The sequence below is a fragment of the Macaca mulatta genome, chromosome 13, assembly GCF_049350105.2.
Source record: "Macaca mulatta isolate MMU2019108-1 chromosome 13, T2T-MMU8v2.0, whole genome shotgun sequence".
NCBI classification, from domain to species: Eukaryota; Metazoa; Chordata; class Mammalia; order Primates; family Cercopithecidae; genus Macaca; species Macaca mulatta.
Window position 1 is genome coordinate 36,411,609 of NC_133418.1, and position 20,631 is coordinate 36,432,239.

Consider the following 20,631-nt stretch of genomic DNA (forward strand, 5'->3'; position numbering starts at 1 on the left):
CTTATTTCTCTGGAATCTGAGACCAGATATTTCGGTTCCTTGGAAGACTATAGGGCCAAAGGAAATATCCTCTGATAACAAAGAGAAAGAAACTTTCTGAGAAACTTCTTTGTATTCTGTGAAATCAACTCACAGAGTTACAGCTTTCCCCTCAAGAAGCCTTTCGCTAAGACACTTCTTGTGGAATTGGCAAAGTGATATTTGGAAGCCCATGGAGGGCTATGGTGAAAATGGAAATATCCTCAGATGAAATGTGGAAAGAAGCTTCCTGCGAAAATGCTTAGTGTTCTGTTAATTCATCTCACAGAGTTACATCTGTACTTCGTGGATCTATTTGCTAGCCTTATTTCTGTGGAATCTGAGAACAGATATTTCTGATCCCTTTGAAGACTGTAGCGCCAAAGGAAATATCCTCCGATAAGAAAGAGAAAGAAGCTTTCTGAGAAACTTCTTTGTGTTCTGTGAAATCATCTCACAGAGTTACAGCTTTCACCTCAAGAAGCCTTTCGCTAAGACAGTTCTTGTGGAATTGGCAAAGTGATATTTGGAAGCCCATAGAGGGCTATAGTGAAAAAGGAAATATCCTCAGATGAAATCTGGAAAGAAGCTTTCTGAGAAACTGCTAAGTGTTCTGTTAATTCATCTCACAGAGTTACATCTGTATTTCGTGGATCTCTTTGCTAGCCTTATTTCTTTGGAATCTGACAACAGATATTTCGTATCCGTTGGAAGACTATAAGGCCAGAGGAAATATCCTTCTAAAACAAAGAGAAACAAGCTTTCTGAGAAACTTCTTTGTGTTCTGTGAAGTCATCTCACAGAGTTACAGCTTTCCCCTCAAGAAGCCTTTCGCTAGGACACTTCTTGTGGAATTGGCAAAGTGATATTTGGAAGCCCATAGAGGGCTATGGTGAAAATGGAAATATCCTCAGATGAAATGTGGAAAGAAGCTTCCTGCGAAAATGCTTAGTGTTCTGTTAATTCATCTCACAGAGTTACATCTGTATTTCGTGGATCTCTTTGCTAGCCTTATTTCTGTGGAATCTGAGAACAGATATTTCTGATCCCTTTGAAGACTATAGGGCCAAAGGAAATATCCTCCGATAACAAAGAGAAAGAAGCTTTCTGAGAAACTTTTTTGTGTTCTGTGAAATCATCTCACAGACGTACAGCTTTCCCCTCAAGAAGCCTTTCGCTAAGACAGTTCTTGTGGAATTGGCAAAGTGATATTTGGAAGCCCATAGAGGGCTATTGTGAAAATGGAAATATCCTCAGATGAAATCTGGAAAGAAGCTTTCTGAGAAACTGCTTAGTGTTCTGTTAATTCATCTCAGAGAATTACATCTGTATTTCGTGGATCTCTTTGTTAGCCTTATTTCTGTGGAATCTGAGACCAGATATTTCGGATCCCTTTGAAGACTATAGGGCCAAAGGAAATATCCTCCGATAACAAAGAGAAAGAAGCTTTCTGAGAAACTTCTTTGTGTTCTGTGAAATCATCTCACAGAGTTACAGCTTTCCCCTCAAGGAGCCTTTCGCTAAGACAGTTCTTGTGGAATTGGCAAAGTGATATTTGGAAGCCCATAGAGGGCTATGGTGAAAAAGGGAATATCCTCAGATGAAATCTGGAAAGAAGCTTTCTGAGAAACTGCTTAGTGTTCTGTTAATTCATCTCCCAGAGTTACATCCGTATTTCGTGGATCTCTTTGCTAGCCTTATTTCTGAGGAATCTGAGAACAGATATTTCGGAACCCTAGGAAGACTATAGGGCCAAAGGAAATATCCTCCGATAAGAAAGAGAAAGAAGCTTTCTGAGAAACTTCTTTGTGTTCTGTGAAATCATCTCACAGAGTTACAGCTTTCCCCTCCAGGAGCCTTTCGCTAAGACAGTTCTTGTGGAATTGGCAAAGTGATATTTGGAAGCCCATAGAGGGCTTTGGTGAAAAAGGAAATATCCGCAGATGAAATCTGGAAAGAAGCTTTCTGAGAAACTGCTTAGTGGTCTGTTAATTCATCTGACAGAGTTACATCTGTATTTCGTGGATCTCTTTGCCAGCCTTATTTCTCTGGAATCTGAGACCAGATATTTCGGTTCCTTGGAAGACTATAGGGCCAAAGGAAATATCCTCTGATAACAAAGAGAAAGAAACTTTCTGAGAAACTTCTTTGTATTCTGTGAAATCAACTCACAGAGTTACAGCTTTCCCCTCAAGAAGCCTTTCGCTAAGACACTTCTTGTGGAATTGGCAAAGTGATATTTGGAAGCCCATGGAGGGCTATGGTGAAAATGGAAATATCCTCAGATGAAATGTGGAAAGAAGCTTCCTGCGAAAATGCTTAGTGTTCTGTTATGTCATCTCACAGAGTTACATCTGTAGTTCGTGGATCTATTTGCTAGCCTTATTTCTGTGGAATCTGAGAACAGATATTTCTGATCCCTTTGAAGACTGTAGCGCCAAAGGAAATATCCTCCGATAAGAAAGAGAAAGAAGCTTTCTGAGAAACTTCTTTGTGTTCTGTGAAATCATCTCACAGAGTTACAGCTTTCACCTCAAGAAGCCTTTCGCTAAGACAGTTCTTGTGGAATTGGCAAAGTGATATTTGGAAGCCCATAGAGGGCTATAGTGAAAAAGGAAATATCCTCAGATGAAATCTGGAAAGAAGCTTTCTGAGAAACTGCTAAGTGTTCTGTTAATTCATCTCACAGAGTTACATCTGTATTTCGTGGATCTCTTTGCTAGCCTTATTTCTTTGGAATCTGACAACAGATATTTCGTATCCGTTGGAAGACTATAAGGCCAGAGGAAATATCCTTCTAAAACAAAGAGAAACAAGCTTTCTGAGAAACTTCTTTGTGTTCTGTGAAGTCATCTCACAGAGTTACAGCTTTCCCCTCAAGAAGCCTTTCGCTAGGACACTTCTTGTGGAATTGGCAAAGTGATATTTGGAAGCCCATAGAGGGCTATGGTGAAAATGGAAATATCCTCAGATGAAATGTGGAAAGAAGCTTCCTGCGAAAATGCTTAGTGTTCTGTTAATTCATCTCACAGAGTTACATCTGTATTTCGTGGATCTCTTTGCTAGCCTTATTTCTGTGGAATCTGAGAACAGATATTTCTGATCCCTTTGAAGACTATAGGGCCAAAGGAAATATCCTCCGATAACAAAGAGAAAGAAGCTTTCTGAGAAACTTTTTTGTGTTCTGTGAAATCATCTCACAGACGTACAGCTTTCCCCTCAAGAAGCCTTTCGCTAAGACAGTTCTTGTGGAATTGGCAAAGTGATATTTGGAAGCCCATAGAGGGCTATTGTGAAAATGGAAATATCCTCAGATGAAATCTGGAAAGAAGCTTTCTGAGAAACTGCTTAGTGTTCTGTTAATTCATCTCAGAGAATTACATCTGTATTTCGTGGATCTCTTTGTTAGCCTTATTTCTGTGGAATCTGAGACCAGATATTTCGGATCCCTTTGAAGACTATAGGGCCAAAGGAAATATCCTCCGATAACAAAGAGAAAGAAGCTTTCGAAGAAACTTCTTTGTGTTCTGTGAAATCATCTCACAGAGTTACAGCTTTCCCCTCAAGAAGCCTTTCGCTAAGACAGTTCTTGCGGAATTGGAAAAGTGATATTTGGAAGCCCATAGAGGGCTATGGTGAAAAAGGAAATATCCTCAGATGAAATCTGGAAAGAAGCTTTCTGAGAAACTGCTTAGTGTTCTGTTAATTCATCTCACAGTGTTACATCTGTATTTCGTGGATCTCTTTGCTAGCCTTATTTCTGTGGAATCTGTAACAGATATATCGGATCCCTTTGAAGACTATAGGGCCAAAGGAAATATCCTCCGATAACAAAGAGAAAGAAGCTTTCTGAGAAACTTCTTTGTGTTCTGTGAAATCATCTCACAGAGTTACAGCTTTCCCCTCAAGGAGCCTTTCGCTAAGACAGTTCTTGTGGAATTGGCAAAGTGATATTTGGAAGCCCATAGAGGGCTATGGTGAAAAAGGGAATATCCTCAGATGAAATCTGGAAAGAAGCTTTCTGAGAAACTGCTTAGTGTTCTGTTAATTCATCTCACAGAGTTACATCTGTATTTCGTGGATCTCTTTGCTAGCCTTATTTCTGAGGTGTCTGAGAACAGATATTTCGGATCCCTTGGAAGACTATAGGGCCAAAGGAAATATCCTCCGATAACAAAGAGAAAGAAGCTTTCTGAGAAACTTCTTTGTGTTCTGTGAAATCATCTCACAGAGTTACAGCTTTCCCCCAAGTAGCCTTTCGCTAAGACAGTTCTTGTGGAATTGGCAAAGTGATATTTGGAAGCCCATAGAGGGCTATGATGAAAAAGGAAATATCCTCAGATGAAATCTGGAAAGAAGCTTTCTGAGAAACTGCTTAGTGCTCTGTTAATTCATCTCACAGAGTTACATCTGTATTTCGTGGGTCTCTTTGCTAGCCTTATTTCTGTGGAATCTGAGAACAGATATTTCGGATCCCTTTGAAGAATATAGGGCCAAAGGAAATATCTTCTGATAACAAAGAGAAAGGAGCTTTCTGAGAAACTTCTTTGTGTTCTGTGAAATCATCTCACAGAGTTACAGCTTTCCCCTCAAGAAGCCTTTCGCTAAGACAGTTCTTGTGGAATTGGCAAAGTGATATTTGGAAGCCCATAGAGGGCTATTGTGAAAAAGGAAATATCCTCAGATGAAATCTGGAAAGAAGCTTTCTTAAAAACTGCTTAGTGTTCTGTTAATTCATCTCACAGTGTTACATCTGTATTTCGTGGATCTCTTTGCTAGCCTTATTTCTGTGGAATCTGTAACAGATATATCGGATCCCTTTGAAGACTATAGGGCCAAAGGAAATATCCTCCGATAACAAAGAGAAAGAAGCTTTCTGAGAAACTTCTTTGTGTTCTGTGAAATCATCTCACAGAGTTACAGCTTTCCCCTCAAGGAGCCTTTCGCTAAGACAGTTCTTGTGGAATTGGCAAAGTGATATTTGGAAGCCCATAGAGGGCTATGGTGAAAAAGGGAATATCCTCAGATGAAATCTGGAAAGAAGCTTTCTGAGAAACTGCTTAGTGTTCTGTTAATTCATCTCACAGAGTTACATCTGTATTTCGTGGATCTCTTTGCTAGCCTTATTTCTGAGGTGTCTGAGAACAGATATTTCGGATCCCTTGGAAGACTATAGGGCCAAAGGAAATATCCTCCGATAACAAAGAGAAAGAAGCTTTCTGAGAAACTTCTTTGTGTTCTGTGAAATCATCTCACAGAGTTACAGCTTTCCCCCAAGTAGCCTTTCGCTAAGACAGTTCTTGTGGAATTGGCAAAGTGATATTTGGAAGCCCATAGAGGGCTATGATGAAAAAGGAAATATCCTCAGATGAAATCTGGAAAGAAGCTTTCTGAGAAACTGCTTAGTGCTCTGTTAATTCATCTCACAGAGTTACATCTGTATTTCGTGGGTCTCTTTGCTAGCCTTATTTCTGTGGAATCTGAGAACAGATATTTCGGATCCCTTTGAAGAATATAGGGCCAAAGGAAATATCTTCTGATAACAAAGAGAAAGGAGCTTTCTGAGAAACTTCTTTGTGTTCTGTGAAATCATCTCACAGAGTTACAGCTTTCCCCTCAAGAAGCCTTTCGCTAAGACAGTTCTTGTGGAATTGGCAAAGTGATATTTGGAAGCCCATAGAGGGCTATTGTGAAAAAGGAAATATCCTCAGATGAAATCTGGAAAGAAGCTTTCTTAAAAACTGCTTAGTGTTCTGTTAATTCATCTCACAGTGTTACATCTGTATTTCGTGGATCTCTTTGCTAGCCTTATTTCTGTGGAATCTGTAACAGATATATCGGATCCCTTTGAAGACTATAGGGCCAAAGGAAATATCCTCCGATAACAAAGAGAAAGAAGCTTTCTGAGAAACTTCTTTGTGTTCTGTGAAATCATCTCACAGAGTTACAGCTTTCCCCTCAAGGAGCCTTTCGCTAAGACAGTTCTTGTGGAATTGGCAAAGTGATATTTGGAAGCCCATAGAGGGCTATGGTGAAAAAGGGAATATCCTCAGATGAAATCTGGAAAGAAGCTTTCTGAGAAACCGCTTAGTGTTCTGTTAATTCATCTCCCAGAGTTACATCCGTATTTCGTGGATCTCTTTGCTAGCCTTATTTCTGAGGAATCTGAGAACAGATATTTCGGAACCCTAGGAAGACTATAGGGCCAAAGGAAATATCCTCCGATAAGAAAGAGAAAGAAGCTTTCTGAGAAACTTCTTTGTGTTCTGTGAAATCATCTCACAGAGTTACAGCTTTCCCCTCCAGGAGCCTTTCGCTAAGACAGTTCTTGTGGAATTGGCAAAGTGATATTTGGAAGCCCATAGAGGGCTTTGGTGAAAAAGGAAATATCCTCAGATGAAATCTGGAAAGAAGCTTTCTGAGAAACTGCTTAGTGGTCTGTTAATTCATCTGACAGAGTTACATCTGTATTTCGTGGATCTCTTTGCCAGCCTTATTTCTCTGGAATCTGAGACCAGATATTTCGGTTCCTTGGAAGACTATAGGGCCAAAGGAAATATCCTCTGATAACAAAGAGAAAGAAACTTTCTGAGAAACTTCTTTGTATTCTGTGAAATCAACTCACAGAGTTACAGCTTTCCCCTCAAGAAGCCTTTCGCTAAGACACTTCTTGTGGAATTGGCAAAGTGATATTTGGAAGCCCATGGAGGGCTATGGTGAAAATGGAAATATCCTCAGATGAAATGTGGAAAGAAGCTTCCTGCGAAAATGCTTAGTGTTCTGTTAATTCATCTCACAGAGTTACATCTGTATTTCGTGGATCTATTTGCTAGCCTTATTTCTGTGGAATCTGAGAACAGATATTTCTGATCCCTTTGAAGACTGTAGCGCCAAAGGAAATATCCTCCGATAAGAAAGAGAAAGAAGCTTTCTGAGAAACTTCTTTGTGTTCTGTGAAATCATCTCACAGAGTTACAGCTTTCACCTCAAGAAGCCTTTCGCTAAGACAGTTCTTGTGGAATTGGCAAAGTGATATTTGGAAGCCCATAGAGGGCTATAGTGAAAAAGGAAATATCCTCAGATGAAATCTGGAAAGAAGCTTTCTGAGAAACTGCTAAGTGTTCTGTTAATTCATCTCACAGAGTTACATCTGTATTTCGTGGATCTCTTTGCTAGCCTTATTTCTTTGGAATCTGACAACAGATATTTCGTATCCGTTGGAAGACTATAAGGCCAGAGGAAATATCCTTCTAAAACAAAGAGAAACAAGCTTTCTGAGAAACTTCTTTGTGTTCTGTGAAGTCATCTCACAGAGTTACAGCTTTCCCCTCAAGAAGCCTTTCGCTAGGACACTTCTTGTGGAATTGGCAAAGTGATATTTGGAAGCCCATAGAGGGCTATGGTGAAAATGGAAATATCCTCAGATGAAATGTGGAAAGAAGCTTCCTGCGAAAATGCTTAGTGTTCTGTTAATTCATCTCACAGAGTTACATCTGTATTTCGTGGATCTCTTTGCTAGCCTTATTTCTGTGGAATCTGAGAACAGATATTTCTGATCCCTTTGAAGACTATAGGGCCAAAGGAAATATCCTCCGATAACAAAGAGAAAGAAGCTTTCTGAGAAACTTTTTTGTGTTCTGTGAAATCATCTCACAGACGTACAGCTTTCCCCTCAAGAAGCCTTTCGCTAAGACAGTTCTTGTGGAATTGGCAAAGTGATATTTGGAAGCCCATAGAGGGCTATTGTGAAAATGGAAATATCCTCAGATGAAATCTGGAAAGAAGCTTTCTGAGAAACTGCTTAGTGTTCTGTTAATACATCTCAGAGAATTACATCTGTATTTCGTGGATCTCTTTGTTAGCCTTATTTCTGTGGAATCTGAGACCAGATATTTCGGATCCCTTTGAAGACTATAGGGCCAAAGGAAATATCCTCCGATAACAAAGAGAAAGAAGCTTTCGAAGAAACTTCTTTGTGTTCTGTGAAATCATCTCACAGAGTTACAGCTTTCCCCTCAAGAAGCCTTTCGCTAAGACAGTTCTTGCGGAATTGGAAAAGTGATATTTGGAAGCCCATAGAGGGCTATGGTGAAAAAGGAAATATCCTCAGATGAAATCTGGAAAGAAGCTTTCTGAGAAACTGCTTAGTGTTCTGTTAATTCATCTCACAGTGTTACATCTGTATTTCGTGGATCTCTTTGCTAGCCTTATTTCTGTGGAATCTGTAACAGATATATCGGATCCCTTTGAAGACTATAGGGCCAAAGGAAATATCCTCCGATAACAAAGAGAAAGAAGCTTTCTGAGAAACTTCTTTGTGTTCTGTGAAATCATCTCACAGAGTTACAGCTTTCCCCTCAAGGAGCCTTTCGCTAAGACAGTTCTTGTGGAATTGGCAAAGTGATATTTGGAAGCCCATAGAGGGCTATGGTGAAAAAGGGAATATCCTCAGATGAAATCTGGAAAGAAGCTTTCTGAGAAACTGCTTAGTGTTCTGTTAATTCATCTCACAGAGTTACATCTGTATTTCGTGGATCTCTTTGCTAGCCTTATTTCTGAGGTGTCTGAGAACAGATATTTCGGATCCCTTGGAAGACTATAGGGCCAAAGGAAATATCCTCCGATAACAAAGAGAAAGAAGCTTTCTGAGAAACTTCTTTGTGTTCTGTGAAATCATCTCACAGAGTTACAGCTTTCCCCCAAGTAGCCTTTCGCTAAGACAGTTCTTGTGGAATTGGCAAAGTGATATTTGGAAGCCCATAGAGGGCTATGATGAAAAAGGAAATATCCTCAGATGAAATCTGGAAAGAAGCTTTCTGAGAAACTGCTTAGTGCTCTGTTAATTCATCTCACAGAGTTACATCTGTATTTCGCGGGTCTCTTTGCTAGCCTTATTTCTGTGGAATCTGAGAACAGATATTTCGGATCCCTTTGAAGACTATAGGGCCAAAGGAAATATCCTCCGATAACAAAGAGAAAGAAGCTTTCTGAGAAACTTCTTTCTGTTCTATGAAATCATCTCACAGAGTTACAGCTTTCCCCTCAAGGAGCCCTTCGCTAAGACAGTTCTTGTGGAATTGGCAAAGTCATATTTGGAAGCCCATAGAGGGCTATGGTGAAAAAGGAAATATCCTCAGATGAAATCTGGAAAGAAGCTTTCTGAGAAACTGCTTAGTGTTCTGTAAATTCATCTCCCAGAGTTACATCCGTATTTCGTGGATCTCCTTGCTAGCCTTATTTCTGAGGAATCTGAGAACAGATATTTCGGAACCCTTGGAAGACTATAGGGCCAAAGGAAATATCCTCCGATAACAAAGAGAAAGAAGCTTTCTGAGAAACTTCTTTGTGTTCTGTGAAATCATCTCACAGAGTTACAGCTTTCCCCTCAAGGAGCCTTTCGCTAAGACAGTTCTTGTGGAATTGGCAAAGTGATATTTGGAAGCCCATAGAGGGCTATGGTGAAAAAGGAAATATCCTCAGATGAAATCTGGAAAGAAGCTTTCTGAGAAACTGCTTAGTGATCTTTTAATTCATCTCACAGAGTTACATCTGTATCTCGTGGATCTCTTTGCTAGCCTTATTTCTGTGGAATCTGAGAACAGATGTTTCGGATCCCTTTGAAGACTATAGGGCCAAAGGAAATATCTTCCGATAAGAAAGAGAAAGAAGATTTCTGAGAAACTTCTTTGTGTTCTGTGAAATCATCTCACAGAGTTACAGCTTTCCCCTCAAGAATCCTTTCGCTAAGACAGGTCTTGTGGAATTGGCAAAGTGATATTTGGAAGCCCATAGAGGGCTATGGTGAAAAAGGAAATATCCTCAGATGAAATCTGGAAAGAAGCTTTCTGAGAAACTGCTTAGTGGTCTGTTAATTCATCTGACAGAGTTACATCTGTATTTCCTGGATCTCTTTGCCAGCCTTATTTCTCTGGAATCTGAGACCAGATATTTCAGTTCCTTTGAAGACTATAGGGCCAAAGGAAATATCCTCCGATAACAAAGAGAAAGAAACTTTCTGAGAAACTTCTTTGTATTCTGTGAAATCAACTCACAGAGTTACAGCTTTCACCTCAAGAAGCCTTTCGCTAAGACAGTTCTTGTGGAATTGGCAAAGTGATATTTGGAAGCCCATAGAGGGCTATGGTGAAAAAGGAAATACCCTCAGATGAAATCTGGAAAGAAGCTTTCTGAGAAACTGCTTAGTGTTCTGTTAATTCATCTCACAGAGTTACATCTGTATTTCGTGTATCTCTTTGCTAGCCTTATTTCTTTGGAATCTGACAACAGATATTTCGGATCCGTTGGAAGACAATAAGGCCAGAGGAAGTATCCTTCTAAAACAAAGAGAAACAAGCTTTCTGAGAAACTTCTTTGTGTTCTGTGAAGTCATCTCACAGAGTTACAGCTTTCCCCTCAAGAAGCCTTTCGCTAAGACACTTCTTGTGGAATTGGCAAAGTGATATTTGGAAGCCCATAGAGGGCTATGGTGAAAATGGAAATATCCTCAGGTGAAATGTGGAAAGAAGCTTCCTGAGAAAATGCTTAGTGTTCTGTTAATTCATCTCACAGAGTTACATCTGTATTTCGTGGATCTCTTTGCTAGCCTTATTTCTGTGGAATCTGAGAACAGATATTTCTGATCCCTTTGAAGACTATAGGGCCAAAGGAAATATCCTCCGATAACAAAGAGAAAGAAGCTTTCGGAGAAACGTCTTTGTGTTCTGTGAAATCATCTCACAGACGTACAGCTTTCCCCTCAAGAAGCCTTTCGCTAAGACAGTTCTTGTGGAATTGGCAAAGTGATATTTGGAAGCCCATAGAGGGCTATTGTGAAAATGGAAATATCCTCAGATGAAATCTGGAAAGAAGCTTTCTGAGAAACTGCTTAGTGTTCTGTTAATTCATCTCAGAGAATTACATCTGTATTTCGTGGATCTCTTTGTTAGCCTTATTTCTGTGGAATCTGAGACCAGATATTTCGGATCCCTTTGAAGACTATAGGGCCAAAGGAAATATCCTCCGATAACAAAGAGAAAGAAGCTTTCTCAGAAACTTCTTTGTGTTCTGTGAAATCATCTCACAGAGTTACAGCTTTCCCCTCAAGAAGCCTTTCGCTAAGACAGTTCTTGCGGAATTGGAAAAGTGATATTTGGAAGCCCATAGAGGGCTATGGTGAAAAAGGAAATATCCTCAGATGAAATCTGGAAAGAAGCTTTCTGAGAAACTGCTTAGTGTTCTGTTAATGCATCTCACAGTGTTACATCTGTATTTCGTGGATCTCTTTGCTAGCCTTATTTCTGTGGAATCTGTAACAGATATATCGGATCCCTTTGAAGACTATAGGGCCAAAGGAAATATCCTCCGATAACAAAGAGAAAGAAGCTTTCTGAGAAACTTCTTTGTGTTCTGTGAAATCATCTCACAGAGTTACAGCTTTCCCCTCAAGGAGCCTTTCGCTAAGACAGTTCTTGTGGAATTGGCAAAGTGATATTTGGAAGACCATAGAGGGCTATGGTGAAAAAGGGAATATCCTCAGATGAAATCTGGAAAGAAGCTTTCTGAGAAACTGCTTAGTGTTCTGTTAATTCATCTCACACAGTTACATCTGTATTTCGTGGATCTCTTTGCTAGCCTTATTTCTGTGGAATCAGAACAGATATTTCGAATCCCTTGGAAGACTATAGGGCCAAAGGAAATATCCTCCGATAACAAAGAGAAAGAAGCTTTCTCAGAAACTTCTTTGTGCTCTCTGAAATCATCTCACAGAGTTACAGCTTTCGCCTCCAGAAGCCTTTTGCTAAGACAGTTCTTGTGGAATTGGCAAAGTGATATTTGGAAGGCCATAGAGGGCTATGGTGAAAAAGGAAATATCCTCAGATGAAATCTGGAAAGAAGCTTTCTGAGAAACTGCTTAGTGTTCTGTTAATTCATCTCACAGTGTTACATCTGTATTTCGTGGATCTCTTTGCTAGCCTTATTTCTGTGGAATCTGTAACAGATATTTCGGATCCCTTTGAAGACTATAGGGCCAAAGGAAATATCCTCCGATAACAAAGAGAAAGAAGCTTTCTGTGAAACTTCTTTGTGTTCTGTGAAATCATCTCACAGAGTTACAGCTTTCCCCTCAAGGAGCCTTTCGCTAAGACAGTTCTTGTGGAATTGGCAAAGTGATATTTGGAAGCCCATAGAGGGCTATGGTGAAAAAGGGAATATCCTCAGATGAAATCTGGAAAGAAGCTTTCTGAGAAACTGCTTAGTGTTCTGTTAATTCATCTCACAGAGTTACATCTGTATTTCGTGGATCTCTTTGCTAGCCTTATTTCTGCGTGTGTCTGAGAACAGATATTTCGGATCCCTTTGAAGAATATAGGGCCAAAGGAAATATCTTCTGATAACAAAGAGAAAGAAGCTTTCTGAGAAACTTCTTTGTGTTCTGTGAAATCATCTCACAGAGTTACAGCTTTCCCCTCAAGAAGCCTTTCGCTAAGACAGTTCTTGTGGAATTGGCAAAGTGATATTTGGAAGCCCATAGAGGGCTATTGTGAAAAAGGAAATATCCTCAGATGAAATCTGGAAAGAAGCTTTCTTAAAAACTGCTTAGTGTTCTGTTAATTCATCTCACAGTGTTACATCTGTATTTCGTGGATCTCTTTGCTAGCCTTATTTCTGTGGAATCTGTAACAGATATATCGGATCCCTTTGAAGACTATAGGGCCAAAGGAAATATCCTCCGATAACAAAGAGAAAGAAGCTTTCTGAGAAACTTCTTTGTGTTCTGTGAAATCATCTCACAGAGTTACAGCTTTCCCCTCAAGGAGCCTTTCGCTAAGACAGTTCTTGTGGAATTGGCAAAGTGATATTTGGAAGCCCATAGAGGGCTATGGTGAAAAAGGGAATATCCTCAGATGAAATCTGGAAAGAAGCTTTCTGAGAAACTGCTTAGTGTTCTGTTAATTCATCTCCCAGAGTTACATCCGTATTTCGTGGATCTCTTTGCTAGCCTTATTTCTGAGGAATCTGAGAACAGATATTTCGGAACCCTAGGAAGACTATAGGGCCAAAGGAAATATCCTCCGATAAGAAAGAGAAAGAAGCTTTCTGAGAAACTTCTTTGTGTTCTGTGAAATCATCTCACAGAGTTACAGCTTTCCCCTCCAGGAGCCTTTCGCTAAGACAGTTCTTGTGGAATTGGCAAAGTGATATTTGGAAGCCCATAGAGGGCTTTGGTGAAAAAGGAAATATCCTCAGATGAAATCTGGAAAGAAGCTTTCTGAGAAACTGCTTAGTGGTCTGTTAATTCATCTGACAGAGTTACATCTGTATTTCGTGGATCTCTTTGCCAGCCTTATTTCTCTGGAATCTGAGACCAGATATTTCGGTTCCTTGGAAGACTATAGGGCCAAAGGAAATATCCTCCGATAACAAAGAGAAAGAAACTTTCTGAGAAACTTCTTTGTATTCTGTGAAATCAACCTACAGAGTTACAGCTTTCACCTCAAGAAGCCTTTTGCTAAGACAGTTCTTGTGGAATTGGCAAAGTGATATTTGGAAGCCCATAGATGGCTGTGGTGAAAAAGGAAATATCCTCAGATGAAATCTGGAAAGAAGCTTTCTGAGAAACTGCTTAGTGTTCTGTTAATTCATCTCACAGAGTTACATCTGTATTTCGTGGATCTCTTTGCTAGCCTTATTTCTTTGGAATCTGACAACAGATATTTCGGATCCGTTGGAAGACTATAAGGCCAGAGGAAATATCCTTCTAAAACAAAGAGAAACAAGCTTTCTGAGAAACTACTTTGTGTTCTGTGAAGTCATCTCACAGAGTTACAGCTTTCCCCTCAAGAAGCCTTTCGCTAAGACACTTCTTGTGGAATTGGCAAAGTGATATTTGGAAGCCCATAGAGGGCTATGGTGAAAATGGAAATATCCTCAGATGAAATGTGGAAAGAAGCTTCCTGCGAAAATGCTTAGTGTTCCGTTAATTCATCTCACAGAGTTACATCTGTATTTCGTGGATCTCTTTGCTAGCCTTATTTCTGTGGAATCTGAGAACAGATATTTCTGATCCCTTTGAAGACTATAGGGCCAAAGGAAATATCCTCCGATAACAAAGAGAAAGAAGCTTTCTGAGAAACTTCTTTGTGTTCTGTGAAATCATCTCACAGACGTACAGCTTTCCCCTCAAGAAGCCTTTCGCTAAGACAGTTCTTGTGGAATTGGCAAAGTGATATTTGGAAGCCCATAGAGGGCTATTGTGAAAATGGAAATATCCTCAGATGAAATCTGGAAAGAAGCTTTCTGAGAAACTGCTTAGTGTTCTGTTAATTCATCTCAGAGAATTACATCTGTATTTCGTGGATCTCTTTGCTAGCCTTATTTCTGGGGAATCTGTAACAGATATATCGGATCCCTTTGAAGACTATAGGGCCAAAGGAAATATCCTCCGATAACAAAGAGAAAGAAGCTTTCTGAGAAACTTCTTTGTGTTCTGTGAAATCATCTCACAGAGTTACAGCTTTCCCCTCAAGGAGCCTTTCGCTAAGACAGTTCTTGTGGAATTGGCAAAGTGATATTTGGAAGCCCATAGAGGGCTATGGTGATAAAGGGAATATCCTCAGATGAAATCTGGAAAGAAGCTTTCTGAGAAACTGCTTAGTGTTCTGTTAATTCATCTCACAGAGTTACATCTGTATTTCGTGGATCTCTTTGCTAGCCTTATTTCTGAGGTGTCTGAGAACAGATATTTCGGATCCCTTGGAAGACTATAGGGCCAAAGGAAATATCCTCCGATAACAAAGAGAAAGAAGCTTTCTGAGAAACTTCTTTGTGTTCTGTGAAATCATCTCACAGAGTTACAGCTTTCCCCCAAGTAGCCTTTCGCTAAGACAGTTCTTGTGGAATTGGCAAAGTGATATTTGGAAGCCCATAGAGGGCTATGATGAGAAGGAAATATCCTCAGATGAAATCTGGAAAGAAGCTTTCTGAGAAACTGCTTAGTGTTCTGTTAATTCATCTCACAGAGTTACATCTGTATTTCGTGGGTCTCTTTGCTAGCCTTATTTCTGTGGAATCTGAGAACAGATATTTCGGATCCCTTGGAAGACTATAGGGCCAAAGGAAATATCCTCCGATAACAAAGAGAAAGAAGCTTTCTGAGAAACTTCTTTCTGTTCTGTGAAATCATCTCACAGAGTTACAGCTTTCCCCTCAAGGAGCCCTTCGCTAAGACAGTTCTTGTGGAATTGGCAAAGTGATATTTGGAAGCCCATAGAGGGCTATGGTGAAAATGGAAATATCCTCAGATGAAATGTGGAAAGAAGCTTCCTGCGAAAATGCTTAGTGTTCTGTTAATTCATCTCCCAGAGTTACATCCGTATTTCGTGGATCTCTTTGCTAGCCTTATTTCTGAGGAATCTGAGAACAGATATTTCGGAACCCTTGGAAGACTATAGGGCCAAAGGAAATATCCTCCGATAACAAAGAGAAAGAAGCTTTCTGAGAAACTTCTTTGTGTTCTGTGAAATCATCTCACAGAGTTACAGCTTTCCCCTCAAGGAGCCTTTCGCTAAGACAGTTCTTGTGGAATTGGCAAAGTGATATTTGGAAGCCCATAGAGGGCTATGGTGAAAAAGGAAATATCCTCAGATGAAATCTGGAAAGAAGCTTTCTGAGAAACTGCTTAGTGATCTTTTAATTCATCTCACAGAGTTTCATCTGTATCTCGTGGATCTCTTTGCTAGCCTTATTTCTGTGGAATCTGAGAACAGATATTTCTGATCCCTTTGAAGACTATAGGGCCAAAGGAAATATCCTCCGATAACAAAGAGAAAGAAGCTTTCGGAGAAACGTCTTTGTGTTCTGTGAAATCATCTCACAGACGTACAGCTTTCCCCTCAAGAAGCCTTTCGCTAAGACAGTTCTTGTGGAATTGGCAAAGTGATATTTGGAAGCCCATAGAGGGCTATTGTGAAAATGGAAATATCCTCAGATGAAATCTGGAAAGAAGCTTTCTGAGAAACTGCTTAGTGTTCTGTTAATTCATCTCAGAGAATTACATCTGTATTTCGTGGATCTCTTTGTTAGCCTTATTTCTGTGGAATCTGAGACCAGATATTTCGGATCCCTTTGAAGACTATAGGGCCAAAGGAAATATCCTCCGATAACAAAGAGAAAGAAGGTTTCTCAGAAACTTCTTTGTGTTCTGTGAAATCATCTCACAGAGTTACAGCTTTCCCCTCAAGAAGCCTTTCGCTAAGACAGTTCTTGCGGAATTGGAAAAGTGATATTTGGAAGCCCATAGAGGGCTATGGTGAAAAAGGAAATATCCTCACATGAAATCTGGAAAGAAGCTTTCTGAGAAACTGCTTAGTGTTCTGTTAATTCATCTCACAGTGTTACATCTGTATTTCGTGGATCTCTTTGCTAGCCTTATTTCTGTGGAATCTGTAACAGATATATCGGATCCCTTTGAAGACTATAGGGCCAAAGGAAATATCCTCCGATAACAAAGAGAAAGAAGCTTTCTGAGAAACTTCTTTGTGTTCTGTGAAATCATCTCACAGAGTTACAGCTTTCCCCTCAAGGAGCCTTTCGCTAAGACAGTTCTTGTGGAATTGGCAAAGTGATATTTGGAAGCCCATAGAGGGCTATGGTGAAAAAGGGAATATCCTCAGATGAAATCTGGAAAGAAGCTTTCTGAGAAACTGCTTAGTGTTCTGTTAATTCATCTCCCAGAGTTACATCCGTATTTCGTGGATCTCTTTGCTAGCCTTATTTCTGAGGAATCTGAGAACAGATATTTCGGAACCCTAGGAAGACTATAGGGCCAAAGGAAATATCCTCCGATAAGAGAGAGAAAGAAGCTTTCTGAGAAACTTCTTTGTGTTCTGTGAAATCATCTCACAGAGTTACAGCTTTCCCCTCCAGGAGCCTTTCGCTAAGACAGTTCTTGTGGAATTGGCAAAGTGATATTTGGAAGCCCATAGAGGGCTTTGGTGAAAAAGGAAATATCCTCAGATGAAATCTGGAAAGAAGCTTTCTGAGAAACTGCTTAGTGGTCTGTTAATTCATCTGACAGAGTTACATCTGTATTTCATGGATCTCTTTGCCAGCCTTATTTCTCTGGAATCTGAGACCAGATATTTCGGTTCCTTGGAAGACTATAGGGCCAAAGGAAATATCCTCCGATAACAAAGAGAAAGAAACTTTCTGAGAAACTTCTTTGTATTCTGTGAAATCAACTCACAGAGTTACAGCTTTCACCTCAAGAAGCCTTTCGCTAAGACAGTTCTTGTGGAATTGGCAAAGTGATATTTGGAAGCCCATAGATGGCTGTGGTGAAAAAGGAAATATCCTCAGATGAAATCTGGAAAGAAGCTTTCTGAGAAACTGCTTAGTGTTCTGTTAATTCATCTCACAGAGTTACATCTGTATTTCGTGGATCTCTTTGCTAGCCTTATTTCTTTGGAATCTGACAACAGATATTTCGGATCCGTTGGAAGACTATAAGGCCAGAGGAAATATCCTTCTAAAACAAAGAGAAACAAGCTTTCTGAGAAACTACTTTGTGTTCTGTGAAGTCATCTCACAGAGTTACAGCTTTCCCCTCAAGAAGCCTTTCGCTAAGACACTTCTTGTGGAATTGGCAAAGTGATATTTGGAAGCCCATAGAGGGCTATGGTGAAAATGGAAATATCCTCAGATGAAATGTGGAAAGAAGCTTCCTGCGAAAATGCTTAGTGTTCTGTTAATTCATCTCACAGAGTTACATCTGTATTTCGTGGATCTCTTTGCTAGCCTTATTTCTGTGGAATCTGAGAACAGATATTTCTGATCCCTTTGAAGACTATAGGGCCAAAGGAAATATCCTCCGATAACAAAGAGAAAGAAGCTTTCTGAGAAACTTCTTTGTGTTCTGTGAAATCATCTCACAGACGTACAGCTTTCCCCTCAAGAAGCCTTTCGCTAAGACAGTTCTTGTGGAATTGGCAAAGTGATATTTGGAAGCCCATAGAGGGCTACTGTGAAAATGGAAATATCCTCAGATGAAATCTGGAAAGAAGCTTTCTGAGAAACTGCTTAGTGTTCTGTTAATTCATCTCAGAGAATTACATCTGTATTTCGTGGATCTCTTTGCTAGCCTTATTTCTGTGGAATCTGTAACAGATATATCGGATCCCTTTGAAGACTATAGGGCCAAAGGAAATATCCTCCGATAACAAAGAGAAAGAAGATTTCTGAGAAACTTCTTTGTGTTCTGTGAAATCATCTCACAGAGTTACAGCTTTCCCCTCCAGGAGACTTTCGCTAAGACAGTTCTTGTGGAATTGGCAAAGTGATATTTGGAAGCCCATAGAGGGCTATGGTGATAAAGGGAATATCCTCAGATGAAATCTGGAAAGAAGCTTTCTGAGAAACTGCTTAGTGTTCTGTTAATTCATCTCACAGAGTTACATCTGTATTTCGTGAATCTCTTTGCTAGCCTTATTTCTGAGGTGTCTGAGAACAGATATTTCGGATCCCTTGGAAGACTATAGGGCCAAAGGAAATATCCTCCGATAACAAAGAGAAAGAAGCTTTCTGAGAAACTTCTTTGTGTTCTGTGAAATCATCTCACAGAGTTACAGCTTTCCCCCAAGTAGCCTTTCGCTAAGACAGTTCTTGTGGAATTGGCAAAGTGATATTTGGAAGCCCATAGAGGGCTATGATGAGAAGGAAATATCCTCAGATGAAATCTGGAAAGAAGCTTTCTGAGAAACTGCTTAGTGTTCTGTTAATTCATCTCACAGAGTTACATCTGTATTTCGTGGGTCTCTTTGCTAGCCTTATTTCAGTGGAATCTGAGAACAGATATTTCGGATCCCTTTGAAGACTATAGGGCCAAAGGAAATATCCTCCGATAACAAAGAGAAAGAAGCTTTCTGAGAAACTTCTTTCTGTTCTGTGAAATCATCTCACAGAGTTACAGCTTTCCCCTCAAGGAGCCCTTCGCTAAGACAGTTCTTGCGGAATTGGCAAAGTGATATTTGGAAGCCCATAGAGGGCTATGGTGAAAATGGAAATATCCTCAGATGAAATGTGGAAAGAAGCTTCCTGCGAAAATGCTTAGTGTTCTGTTAATTCATCTCACAGAGTTACATCTGTATTTCGTGGATCTCTTTGCTAGCCTTATTTCTGTGGAATCTGAGAACAGATATTACTGATCCCTTTGATGACTATAGGGCCAAAGGAAATATCCTCCGATAACAAAGAGAAAGAAGCTTTCTGAGAAACTTCTTTGTGTTCTGTGAAATCATCTCACAGAGTTACAGCTTTCCCCCAAGTAGCCTTTCGTTAAGACAGTTCTTGTGGAATTGGCAAAGTGATATTTGGAAGCCCATAGAGGGCTATGATGAAAAAGGAAATATCCTCAGATGAAATCTGGAAAGAAGCTTTCTGAGAAAGTGCTTAGTGTTCTGTTAATTCATCTCACAGAGTTACATCTGTATTTCGTGGGTCTCTTTGCTAGCCTTATTTCTGTGGAATCTGAGAACAGATATTTCGGATCCCTTTGAAGACTATAGGGCCAAAGGAAATATCCTCCGATAACAAAGAGAAAGAAGCTTTCTGAGAAACTTCTTTCTGTTCTGTGAAACCATCTCACAGAGTTACAGCTTTCCCCTCAAGGAGCCCTTCGCTAAGACAGTTCTTGTGGAATTGGCAAAGTGATATTTGGAAGCCCATAGAGGGCTATGGTGAAAATGGAAATATCATCAGAAGAAATCTGGAAAGAAGCTTTCTGAGAAACTGCTTAGTGTTCTGTTAATTCATCTCACAGAGTTTCATCTGTATCTCGTGGATCTCTTTGCTAGCCTTATTTCTGTGGAATCTGAGAACAGATATTTCTGATCCCTTTGAAGACTATAGGGCCAAAGGAAATATCCTCCGATAACAAAGAGAAAGAAGCTTTCGGAGAAACGTCTTTGTGTTCTGTGAAATCATCTCACAGACGTACAGCTTTCCCCTCAAGAAGCCTTTCGCTAAGACAGTTCTTGTGGAATTGGCAAAGTGATATTTGGAAGCCCATAGAGGGCTATTGTGAAAATGGAAATATCCTCAGATGAAATCTGGAAAGAAGCTTTCTGAGAAACTGCTTAGTGTTCTGTTAATTCATCTCAGAGAATTACATCTGTATTTCGTGGATCTCTTTGTTAGCCTTATTTCTGTGGAATCTGAGACCAGATATTTCGGATCCCTTTGAAGACTATAGGGCCAAAGGAAATATCCTCCGATAACAAAGAGAAAGAAGCTTTCTCAGAAACTTCTTTGTGTTCTGTGAAATCATCTCACAGAGTTACAGCTTTCCCCTCAAGAAGCCTTTCGCTAAGACAGTTCTTGCGGAATTGGAAAAGTGATATATGGAAGCCCATAGAGGGCTATGGTGAAAAAGGAAATATCCTCAGATGAAATCTGGAAAGAAGCTTTCTGAGAAACTGCTTAGTGTTCTGTTAATTCATCTCACAGTGTTACATCTGTATTTCGTGGATCTCTTTGCTAGCCTTATTTCTGTGGAATCTGTAACAGATATATCGGATCCCTTTGAAGACTATAGGGCCAAAGGAAATATCCTCCGAT